This window comes from Cupressus sempervirens, chromosome 2 (assembly GCF_028749045.1).
Source record: "Cupressus sempervirens isolate cs-2001-9-10 chromosome 2, ASM2874904v1, whole genome shotgun sequence".
NCBI classification, from domain to species: domain Eukaryota; kingdom Viridiplantae; phylum Streptophyta; class Pinopsida; order Cupressales; family Cupressaceae; genus Cupressus; species Cupressus sempervirens.
In genome coordinates, this window is record NC_143119.1 from 139510698 (window position 1) to 139524735 (window position 14038).

The window sequence follows — 14038 nt, forward strand, 5'->3', positions numbered from 1 at the left end:
CACGTTTAAATTTAATTAATTCTAAGTCTAACAACTATCACATACATATGAAAGAATAAACAGAAAGTCTCATTGTCCATAATATACATTTGTTTCAAATGCTCTTGGCAAATTAATTTGGAATGCTCAATCATCCACTGTACAAGTCACAAGGTATGAAAGGCTTAAAAGAATATACATATGTAAAAATATAAATGCATCAACCTCCACGAATCCATGATACAAAGTACAGTAAAAAATATATGAAACTATTCACCATACATGATACATCCATACATCCATAATGATAAAACATCTATCATAAAATCTAACCATCCATCATAATAATCCAAGAATATAGTGAAGGTAAATGCCAACCAAGAAAACTCCAGCCACGGTGACCACGGAACGGATCTCAATGGTAAGAGTAAAAGCACTACCACCCGACCGCATGGAACCTAAATGGTCCACTCCCACCACGCTGAGGAGATAGTTTCAAGTCCCAAACAAGGTATCGAAACACAAAACACAAGTACTCTCTAAGTCTGAAAATCTTAAAAGTGTACTAACTCAAGAGTTCCAACATAGATAGACATCTAGACCTAGAGGCACCACAAAACACGTAGGAAACCTAATATGCAAGCGAGAAAGTGTCATCGCAAAAGTCACGTAGAAGTTACCCGAGCAATCCCTTAGGAATCCCAGGTCCCTACTGATCCCTGCGGCCACTAGTATCCACTCGTACTAACGAGGCATACTATGGAGTGCAAGGTCGTAACCAAGCATTCTCTCTACCCCATCCTAGTCTGTACTAGCACTTAAGGCATGAGAGAGAGCATACCATTATCTTGTTAGGTTCATTTTCTCTCATTTAGTGTAAATGTTTTCACTCATTAAAACAACTTACAATGGGTTACTCCAGGCAGCCTCTTAGGGCCCCGATCTCCACTGCAAGCCACTTCCCGACACTACACATAGATAACCTACCCTAGGCTCATGAAATCACAAATCAAAGAATCATAATAAAATCACCTCAGTCTTATACAAGCAACTGAAAAACATCATAAAAGATAAGCCACAAAATTACATCAATTCTTCATGAGCAACAGATAAGCATCAAATAAATATCATATGATCATGACAGTTCTCTATCAGCAACTGAAGGCATCAATGATAAATCACAAAATCCAATGGTCCTCCAATGAGCAACCAGAAAGTATCCCAATAGTAAATTACAATACTGATCGAAGACTCCAAAATGGTCAAGTCAACACATGATATCATCAAGAACATAACAAACACTTCAGTCCTCTCAAGCGATCGAAAAGCAATCCAAGTATAACTGATCGAGACTCAAAAATGGTTATCAAATATAACTGATCGAGACTCAAAAATGGTTAAGTTAGGTATCTCAAATACATACACCTCAACTTCACACAAGGAAACTGGAAAGCAATAAAAAATAGTAAATACAATCATGCCATAGAGCACTTCATCACATTACCATGGTCGGGTTAAGAAAGATCGAGACCAAATCATCATGACATCACATTCACAACCCCGAGCCTCTGGTAACAACCTAAATTGGTTAATACTAGAACAACCCCAAAATACAGAGAACACAGAAAACATCAAAATCTCAGAGATTGGATTTGAAAGTATATAATTGAGTTAAGGTAAGGTTTATGTTTCAGTTTAATGTTGAATTCAAGTAACTAAGTTTTCATAACTACCTCTTATGATTAACCCATTTCTATAATAACTTCCATTAAGTCAATCTTCCAAATCTACCATTTAATCAAATAATATTCATTATTAATTAACTTTAATTAAACTAATTTTAATTAAATTAATCAATAATTACTTGTTCTAATTACTTATTTTAATTTATTCATTAATTGTTAATTTATTAATAATTAACCAAAATTATTAGTAAATTAATATTCACAAACTATTTTAAATGTATTATTATTTGACTATTAAATATTAATAAAGATTAAAATATTTATTAATTAAAATATATTAAAAATTTATTAATTGAAAATTTTAAATAATAATAAAATTTGTTTTTTTATAAATAATAAAAATTATATATATATATATATATATATATATATATATAAAATGAATTTAACAAAACCTTTTTAAAACGTTTTAAAGCCCGTCGGCTTAATCTAAGACCCTGCGGTCTGCCATAGGTCTGCGGTCACAAGGCCTGCGGCGACAGGTACCCTGTACCTGCCGTCGCAGTACCTACGACCCAGGTATTGTCGGCCCATCGGCAGTGGAGGTGGGTATGGGGTAAATCCCTCCCCCCCACTTAAATATTTTTTTTTGTTTTATATATATATATATATTTTTAAAAGAATACCATTTCGTTTATAATAAGATTTTATTAATAAACCAATTAATTAAGAATATATATAAATTTATAAATATATATATATATTAAAATCACTTCTTTTAATATATATATATATATATATATATATATATATATATATATATATATATATATATATATATATATATATATATATATATATATATATGCATTGAAAATTTGTTTCCTTCTTTAAATTGATATAGAAAATATAGTCAACCATTCGAACTTCTAATTTAGAATTTCGGTATTAGATTCAACCCTTCCCATTTAAATCTCATGTATACAGAAGTTTATAAACAAGGATCTGATAAATTCCAATATTGTAATGTTTAAACATTCCTCACAGAGAATTCAGATTTACAAACCCCAGATACGAAGAAGACAGGAAAGGATAATTGCGTAATAAATCGATAATTAAAAACACAAGACCCTACCTGATCCTGATGCTATTATGCAATCTCCAGGAACTGTAAGAGAATTCGTTTCCCTTAATAACCTTCCTCTGGAAAACTTTCTTGGTCTCAGCCTTCTGAAATTTGCTTTCAAAAGTAGTCTCCCAAAAATTTTCGTCCAAATACGTGTCCCCCTAGAATGAACTCTCAAAGTTGTGATAAGTAATTTTTTCCTCAAATCGGGGCACTAATTGTGCGTTCACCCGAGAAGACTCTTTGCACAAATGAGTTAACTCCAAATTAACCTTTCTTATCTTTTCTTTTAATTTGCATTCATCTTTTATGCACATTAAGTTGATTTATTAAATAACTTTATTTAATATTCTACTTGACTTCTATTTTAAATTAATTTATTACTTTAATCTCATGTGCACTTCATGAAATTAAAATAACATTATTAATTTCTATTATTTAATCTTTTAATTTAATTCTCATATTTAAACTCATGTTTAGATCACGCGATCTAGAATTCTTAATAATTTTATATCTTCCAACTTTTTAAATTTATTTTAGAAACTTAATTGATAACATATTTAATTAATTTAAATAACAATAATATTTAGCATTTATTTAAAAATGAACTCCAAATATATTATTATTAAATTAAATAAATATTATCCTATTTTAAATTTATCTTTGAAGTTTAATATCCAAATTTAATTCTTTTATTTAATTAATTTCTCAATTAATTAAATATTAAAGATATCATATTAATTCTCTATTAAATTAAATCATTAATTAATCTTTTTAATTAGATTTAATTAATAGAAAACACATCAAGAATTCATATAACAACATACGAAAACTCATCATAGAAAAACACATACTAAATCAAACAAAAAGGGTTATAATCATGAAATTACATCTTTTGATGCATTCGGAGGGTACTTAACTCAGATACTTGTCCTAATTATCAATTAGGACAATTGGCTAAAGGGTTTAGAAATTGGACTTAAGAGTTTATCTCCCCTCTCTTACCATTGAGACAATGCGATAGGGTACGCTCATCCTGGCAATTCAGGGAAGTTGATACTCGGTACCTGCAACCTGCATAAAATCTACGCATGTACAAACACAATATTCTAAGCTAAACAGACAATGGCAGGAAGTGGTGAATCGTGTAGATCCCGACTAGCAGATGACTACAACTCCCTTCCTTAATCACATCAGAAACACCTTACATAAATAAAACAAACATGCACACCATACACATACAGTATGGGGTAAGTATCCACAAGAAAGCACATGTAATAATAAACCATCTAACTAATCATCATCGATAACTGAAAGCATTGAATAATCATCATATATGCATGAAATATAGAGTACCAAGTAATCTCATCATATAATAAACTGAGTGTAAACAAACATCTGATAATCTCTAAAATAATAATACTAATCATCAAACATAAATTGGCCTAAAAGAATTTGGCAAGATAATTGAAAATACGACTTAGGGGCAGGCACTACACACGGTTGACTTGAGTTGAATAGTTTTGAAAAGAATTTTGAAATAATTTAACGAAATTATTTAATTAAATGTAGTACTTACCTCTAATTAAATAAACAAAGTTATTTAATTAAATAAGAAGCCATTCCTAATTAATTAAATGAAGTTATTTAATTAAATAAGAAAAGTGTCTCTAATTAACTAAAGATTATTTAATTAAATAGAAAAAGTAATTATGAGAGCATATCTCATTTTATTAAATTAAATATCTCAACAAAATCTCTCTTCAGTTCAAAAAGGGAAATTTCTAGTTCACTATTGATAAAAAAATGAGTTAAATCAGTTAACTCCTTTTTCTACTCAAATTGAATCAGTTAACTCTTTATTTTACTCAAATTAAATGTGTTAACTGCCTTTAATTTGAAAATCTCCCTTTATGACTGAACTTCTCCTTTAATCCTGATCGTTGATTGAAATCGATCTTAACCATTGATGAATTCCAGGAAAGTCTATTTCAGAAACCCTCATCTCTTCATTTTGAAAGGTTGAATGAGAATTTGCATCGAATTGTTGCTGAAATTCATACTCACATTTGCTCATATTCACATACGCAAAGATCAAGTTTGACCAAAAGTTGACCAGATTTAACCACGGTTGACTTGAGTTGACTAGTTTCGAAAAAAAATTGAAATAATTAAACAAAATTATCTAATTAAATGGAGTAATTACTTCTAATTAATTAAACAAAGTTATTTAATTAAATGAAAAGTCATTCCTAATAAATTAAATGAAGTTATTTAATTAAATAAGAAAAGTGTCTCTAATTAATTAAAGATTATTTAACTAAATAGAAAAAGTAATTATGAGAGCATATCTCATTTTATTAAATTAAATATCTCAACAAAATCTCTCTTCAGTTCAAAAAGAGAAATTTTCAGTTCACTATTGATAAAAAATGAGTTAAATCAGTTAACTCTTTTTTCTACTCAAATTGAATCAGTTAACTCCTTATTTTACTCAAATTAAATCTGTTAACTCCGTTTAATTTGGAAATCTCCCTTTATGACTGAACTTCACCTTTAATTCTGACCGTTGATTGAAATCAATCTCAACTGTTGATGAATTTTAAGAAAGTCTATTTAACAGACCCTCATCTCTTTATTTTGAAAGGTTGAATGAGAATTTGCATCGAATTGTTGCTGAAATTCATATTCACATTTGCTCATATTCACATACGCAAAGATCACGTTTCACAAAAAGTTGACCAAATTTAACCACGGTTGACTTGAGTTGACTGGTTTCGAAAAGAATTTTGAAATAATTAAACGAAATTATTTAATTAAATGGAGAACTTATTTTTAATTAATTAAATAAAGTTATTTAATTAAATGAGAAGCCATTCCTAATTAATTAAATGAAGTTATTTAATTAAATAAGAAAAGTGTTTATAATTAATTAAAAATTATTTTATTAAATAGAAAAAGTAATTATGAGAGCATATCTCATTTTATTAAATTAAATATCTCAACAAAATCTCTCTTCAGTTCAAAAAAGGAAATTTCCAATTCACTATTGATCAAAAATGAGTTAAATCAGTTAACTCCTTTTTCTACTCAAATTGAATCAGTTAACTCCTTACTTAACTCCCTTTAATTTGGAAATCTCTCTTTATGACCGAACTTCACCTTTAATCTTGACCGTTGATTGAAATCGATCTCAACCGTTGATGAATTTCAAAAAAGTCTATTTAAGAGACCCTCATCTCTTCATTTTGAATGGTTGAATGAGAATTTACATCAAATTGTTGTTGGAATTCACACTCACATTTGCTCATATTCACATACGCAAAGATCAAGTTTGATCAAAAGTTGACCAAATTTAACCACGGTTGACTTGAATTGACTAGTTTTGAAAAAGATTTTAAAATAATTAAATGAAATCATTTAATTAAATGGAGTACTTACTTCTAATTAATTAAACGAAGTTATTTAATTAAATGAGAAGTCATTCCTAATTAATTAAATGAAGTTATTTAATTAAATAAGAAAAGTGTTTCTAATTAAGTAAAGATTATTTAATTAAATAGAAAAAGTAATTATGAGAGCATATCTCATTATATGAAATTAAATATCTTAACAAAATCTCTCTTCTGTTTAAAAAGTAAAATTTTCAGTTCACTATTGATAAAAAATGAGTTAAATCAGTTAACTCTTTTTTTTACTCAAATTGAATCAGGTAACTCCTTATTTTACTCAAATTAAATCTGTTAACTTCCTTTAATTTGAAAATCTCCCTTTATGACTGAACTTCACCTTTAATGCTGACCGTTGATTGAAATCGATCTCAACCGTTGATGAATTCCAGAAAAGTCTATTTAAAAGACCCTCATCTCTTCATTTTGAAAGGTTGAATGAGAATTTTCATCGAATTGTTACTGGAATTCATACTCACATTTGTTCATATTCACATATGCAAAGATCAAGTTTGACCAAAAGTTGACCAGATTTAACCACGGTTGACTTGAGTTGACTAGTTTCAAATTTTTTTTTGAAATTATTTAATTAAATAGAGTACTTACTTCTAATTAATTAAATAAATTTATTTAATTAAATGAGAAGCCATTCCTAATTAATTAAATGAAGTTATTTAATTAAATTAGAAAAGTGTTTCTAATTAATTAAAGATTATTTAATTAAATAGAAAAAGTAATTATCAGAGCATATCTCATTTTATTAAATTAAATATCTCAACAAAATCTCTCTTCAATTCAAAAAGGAAAATTTCCTGTTCACTATTGATCAAAAATGAGTTAAATGAGTTAACTCTTTTTTCTACTCAAATTGAATCAGTTAACTCCTTATTTTACTCAAATTAAATCTGTTAACTCCTTTTAATTTGAAAATCTCTCTTTATGACTGAACTTCACCTTTAATTCTGACTGTTGATTGAAATCGATCTCAACCATTGATGAATTCCAATAAAGTCTATTTAAAAGACCCTCATCTCTTCATTTTGAAATGTTGAATGAAAATTTGCATCAAATTGTTGCTGGAATTCATACTCACATTTGCTCATATTCACATACGCAAAGATCAAGTTTGACCAAAAAGTTACCAGATTTAAGCACGGTTGACTTGAGTTGACTAGTTTCGAAGAGAATTTATAAATAATTAAACGAAATTATTTAATTAAATGGAGTACTTACTTCTAATTAATTAATAAAAATTATTTAATTAAATGAGAAGCCATTCCTAATTAATTAAATGAAGTTATTTAATTAAATAAGAAAAGTGTCTCTAATTGATTAAAGACTATTTAATTAAATAGAAAAAATAATTATGAGAGCATATCTCATTTTATTAAATTAAATATCTCAACAAAATCTCTCTTCAATTCAAGAAGGGAAATTTTCAGTTCACTATTGATAAAAAATGAGTTAAATTAGTTAACTCCTTTTTCTACTCAAATTGAATCAGTTAACTCTTTATTTTACTCAAATTAAATCTGTTAGCTCCCTTTAATTTAGAAATCTCCCTTTATGACTAAACTTCACCTTTAATCTTGACCGTTGATTAAAATCGATCTCAACCGTTGATGAATTTCAGGAATGTTTATCTAAGAGACACTCATTTTTTCATTTTGAAAGGTTGAATGAGAATTTGCATTTAATTGTTGCTGGAATTCATACTCACATTTGCTCATATTCACATACGCAAAGATCAAGTTTGACCAAAACTTGACCAGATTTAACCACTGTTGACTTGAGTTGACTAGTTTCGAAAAAAAATTTGAAATAATTAAACAAAATTATTTAGTTAAATGGAGTACTTACTTCAAATTAATTAAACAAATTTATTTAATTAAATGAGAAGCCATTCTTAATTAAATAAATGAAATTATTTAGTTAAATAAGAAAAGTGTCTCTAATTAATTTAAGATTATTTAATTAAATAGAAAAAGTAATTATGAGAGCATATCTCATTTTATTAAATTAAATATCTCAACAAAATCTCTCTTCGGTTCAAAAAGGAAAATTTCCATTTCACTATTGATAAAAAATGAGTTAAATCAATTAACTCCTTTTTCTACTCAAATTGAATCAGTTAACTCCTTATTATACTCAAATTAAATCTGTTAACTCCTTTTAATTTGAAAATCTCTCTTTATGATTGAACTGCACCTTTAATCGTGACGGTTGACTGAAATCGATCTCCACCGTTGACGAATTCCACCAAAGTCTATTTAAGAGACCCTCATCTCTTCATTTTGAAAGGTTGAATGAGAATTTGCATCGAATTGTTGCTGGAATTCATACTCACATTTGCTAATATTCATATACGTAAAAATCAAGTTTGACCAAAAATTGACCAGATTTAACCACGATTGACTTGAGTTGACTAATTTCGAAAAGAATTTTGAAATAATTAAACAAAATTATTTAATTAAATGGAATACTTACTTCTAATTAATTAAACAAAGTTATTTAATTAAATGAGAAGCCATTCCTAATTAATTAAATGAAGTTATTTAATTAAATAGAAAAAGTGTCTATAATTAATTAAAGATTATTTAATTAAATAGAAAAAGTAATTTAGTAAATTAAATATCTCAACAAAATCTCTCTTCAGTTCAAAAAGAGAAATTTCCAGTTCACTATTGATCAAAAATGAGTTAAATCAGTTAACTCCTTTTTCTACTCAAATTGAATCAGTTATCTCCTTATTTTACTCAAATTAAATTTGTTAACTCCCTTTAATTTGAAAATCTCCCTTTATGACTGAACTTCACCTTTAATCCTGACCGTTGATTGAAATCGATCTCAACCATTGATGAATTCCAAAAAAGTTTATTTAAGAGACCCTCATCTCTTCATTTTGAAATGTTGAATGAAAATTTGCATCAAATTGTTGCTGGAATTCACACTCACATTTGCTCATATTCACATACGCAAAGATCAAGTTTGACCAAAAGTTGATCAGATTTAACTACGGTTGACTTGAGTTGACTAGTTTCGAAAATAATTTTGAAATAATTAAACGAAATTGTTTAATTAAATGGAGTACTTACTTCTAATTAATTAAATAAAATTATTTAATTAAATGAGAACTTATTCCTAATTAATTAAATAAAATTATTTAATTAAATAAAAAAAGTGTCTCTAATTAATTAAAGATTATTTAATTAAATAGAAAAAGTAATTATGAGAGCATATCTCATTTTATTAAATTAAATATCTCAACAAAATCTCTCTTCAATTCAAAAAAGAAAATTTCCAATTCAATATTGATAAAAAATTAGTTAAATCAGTTAACTCGTTTTTTTACTCAAATTGAATTAGTTAACTCCTTATTTTACTCAAATTAAATATGTTAACTTCATTTAATTTGAAAATCTCCCTTTATGACTGAACTTCACCTTTAATCCTGACAGCTGATTGAAATCGATTTCAACCGTTAATGAATTTCAAGAAAGACTATTTAAGAGACCCTCATCTCTTCATTTTGAAAGGTTGAATGAGAATTTGCATCGAATTGTTGTTGAAATTCATACTCACATTTTCTTATATTCACATACGCAAAAATCAAGTTTGAATAAAAGTTGACTATATTAAACGACGGTTGAATTGAGTTGACTAGTTTCGAAAAGAATTTTAAAATAAGTAAACAAAATTATTTAATTAAATGTAGTACTTACTTCTATTTAATTAAACAAAGTTATTTAATTAAATGAGAAGCCATTTTTAATTAATTAAATGAAGTTATTTAATTAAATAAGAAAAGTGTCTCTAATTAATTAAAGATTATTTAATTAAATAAAAAAAGTAATTATGAGAGTGTATTTCATTTTATTAAATTAAATATCTCAACAAAATCTCTCTTCAGTTCAAAAAGGGAAATTTTTAGTTCGCTATTGATCAAAAATGAGTTAAATCAATTAACTCTTTTTTCTACTCAAATTGAATCAGTTAACTTCTTATTTTACTCAAATTAAATCTGTTAACTCCTTTTAATTTGAAAATATCTTTTTATGATTCAACTTCACCTTTAATCCTAACCGTTGATTGAAATCGATCTCAACCATTGATGAATTCCAAAAAGGTCTATTTAAGAGACCCTCATCTCTTCATTTTGAAAGGTTGAATGAGAATTTGCATCGAATTGTTGCTGAAATACATACTCAGATTTGCTCATATTCACATATGCAAAGAGGAAGTTTGACCAAAAGTTGACCAAATTTAACCACAGTTGAATTGAGTTGACTAGTTTCAAAAATAAATTTGAAATAATTAAACCAAATTCTTTAATTAAATGGAGTACTTACTTCGAATTAATTAAACAAAGTTCTTTAATTAAATGGGAAGCCATTCCTAAATAATTAAATAAAGTTATTTAATTAAATAAGAAAAGTGTCTCTAATTAATTAAAGATTATTTAATTAAATAGAAAAAGTAATTATGAGAGCATATCTCATTTTATTAAATTAAATATCTCAACAAAATCCCTCTTCTGTTCAAAAAGTAAAATTTTCATTTCACTATTGATCAAAAATGATTTAAATCAGTTATCTCATTTTTTTACTCAAATTGAATCAGTTAACCCCTTATTTTACTCAAATTAAATCTGTTAACTCTATTTAATTTGAAAATCTCCCTTTATAATTCAACTTCACTTTTAATCCTTACCGTTGATTGAAATCGATCTCCACCGTTGATGAATTTCAGAAAAGTCTATTTAATAGACCCTCATCTCTTCATTTTTAAAGGTTGAATGAAAATTTGCATCGAGTTGTTGCTAGAATTCATACTCACATTTGCTCATATTCACATAAATAAATATCAAGTTTGACCAAAAATTGATCAGATTTAACAACAGTTGACTTGAGTTGACTAGTTTCAAAATTTTTTTTGAAATAATCAAACGAAATTATTAAATCAAATGGAGTACTTACTTCTAATTAATTAAAAAAAGTTATTTAATTAAATGAGAAGTCATTCCTAATTAATTAAATGAAGTTATTTAATTAAATAAGAAAAGTGTCTTTAATTAATTAAAGATTATTTAATTAAATAGAAAAAGTAATTATGAGAGCATATCTCATTTTATTAAATTAAATATCTTCACAAAATCTCTCTTCAGTTCAAAAAGGGAAATTTTCAGTTCACTATTTGATCAAAAATAATTTAAATCAGTTAACTCCTTTTTCTACTCAAATTGAATCAGCCAACTCCTTATTTTACTCAAATTAAATCTGTTAACTCTATTTAATTTGAAAATCTCCCTTTATGACTGAACTTCACCTTTAATCCTGATCGTTGATTGAAATCGATCTCAACCGTTGATGAATTCCAGGAAAGTCTATTTAAGAGACCCTTATCTTTTCATTTTGAAAGGTTGACTGAGAATTTGCATCGAATTGTTGCTAGAATTCATACTCCCATTTGCTCATATTCACATACGCAAAGATCAAGTTTGACCAAAAGTTGACCAGATTTAACCATGGTTGACTTGAGTTGAATAGTTTCGAAAAGAATTTTGAAATAGTTAAACTAAATTATTTAATTATATGGAGTACTTACTTCTAATTAATCAAACAAAGTTATTTAATTAAATGAGAAGTCATTCCTAATTAATTAAATGAAATTATTTAATTAAATAATAAAAGTGTCTCTAATTAATTAAAGATTATTCAATTAAATTGAAAAAGTAATTTTGAGAGCATATCTCATTTTATTAAATTAAATATCTCAACAAAATCTCTCTTCAGTTCAAAAAGGAAAATTTCAAGTTCACTATTGATAAAAAATGAGTTAAATAAGTTAACTCCTTTTTCTACTCAAACTGAATCAGTTAATTCCTTATTTTACTCAAATTAAATCTGTTAACTCCCTTTAATTTGGAAATCTCCCTTTATGACTGAACTTCACCTTTAATCCTGACCGTTGATTGAAATCGATCTCAACCATTGATGAATTCCAAAAAAGTTTATTTAAGAGACCCTCATCTTTTCATTTTGAAATTTTGAATGAAAATTTGCATCAAATTGTTGCTGGAATTCATACTCACATTTTCTCATATTCACATACGCAAAAATCAAATTTGACCAAAAGTTTACCAGATTTAACCACGGTTGACTTGAATTAACTAGTTTCGAAAACAATTTTGAAATAATTAAACGAAATTGTTTAATTAAATGGAGTACTTACTTCTAATTAATTAAACAAAATTATTTAATTAAATGAGAAGCTATTAATAATTAATTAAATAAAATTATTTAATTAAATAAGAAAAGTGTCTCTAATTAATTAAAGATTATTTAATTAAATAGAAAAAGTAATTATGAGAGCATATCTCATTTTATTAAATTAAATATCTCAACAAAATCTCTCTTCAGATCAAAAAGGGAAATTTTCAGTTCATTATTGATAAAAAATTAGTTAAATCAGTTAACTCCTTTTTTTACTCAAATTGAATCAGTTAACTCCTTATTTTACTAAAATTAAATCTGTTAACTCTCTTTAATTTGAAAATTTCCCTTTATGACTGAACTTCACCTTTAATCCTGACCGCTGATTGAAATCGATTTCAACCGTTGATGAATTCTAGGAAAGTCTATTTAAGAGACCTTCATCTCTTCATTTTGAAAGATTGAATGAGAATTTGCATCGAATTGTTGCTGAAATTCATACTCACATTTTCTCATATTCACATACGCAAAGATCAAGTTTGACCAAAAGTTGACCAAATTTCACCACAGTTGAATTGACTTGACTAGTTTTAAAAATAAATTTGAAATAATTAAACGAAATTATTTAATTAAATGGAGTACTTACTTCGAATTAATTAAACAAAGTTCTTTAATTAAATGGGAAGTCATTCCTAAATAATTAAATAAAGTTATTTAATTAAATAAGAAAAGTGTCTCTAATTAATTAAAGATTATTTAATTAAATAGAAAAAGTAATTATGAGAGCATATCTCATTTTATTAAATTAAATATCTCAACAAAATCTCTCTTCTGTTCAAAAAGGAAAATTTTCATTTCACTATTGATAAAAAATGATTTAAATCAGTTAACTCCTTTTTTTACTTAAATTGAATCAGTTATCTCCTTATTTTACACAAATTAAATCTGTTAACTCCATTTAATTTGAAAATCTCCCTTTATGATTGAACTTCACTTTTAATCCTTACCATTGATTGAAATCGATCTCCACCGTTGATTAATTTCAGAAAAGTTTATTTAACAGACCCTCATCTATTAATTTTCAAAAGCTGAATGAAAATTTGCATCGAATTGTTGCTAGAATTCATACTCACATTTGCTCATATTCACATAAATAAAGATCAAGTTTGACAAAAAATTAATCAAATTTAACTACAGTTGACTTGAGTTGACTAGTTTTGAATTTTTTTTGAAATAATTAAACGAAATTATTTAATTAAATGGAGTACTTACTTTTAATTAATTAAAAAAATTATTTAATTAAATGAGAAGCCATTCCTAATTAATTAAATGAAATTATTTAATTAAATAAGAAAAGTGTCTCTAATTAATTAAAGATTATTTAATTAAATAGAAAAAGTAATTATGAGAGAGTATCTCATTTTATTAAATTAAATATCTTCACAAAATCTTTCTTCAGTTCAAAAAGAGAAATTTTCAGTTCACTATTGATCAAAAATGAGTTAAATCAGTTAACTCTTTTTTTTACTCAAATTGAATCAGGTAGCTCTTTATTTTACTCAAATTAAATCTGTTAACTCTTTTTTA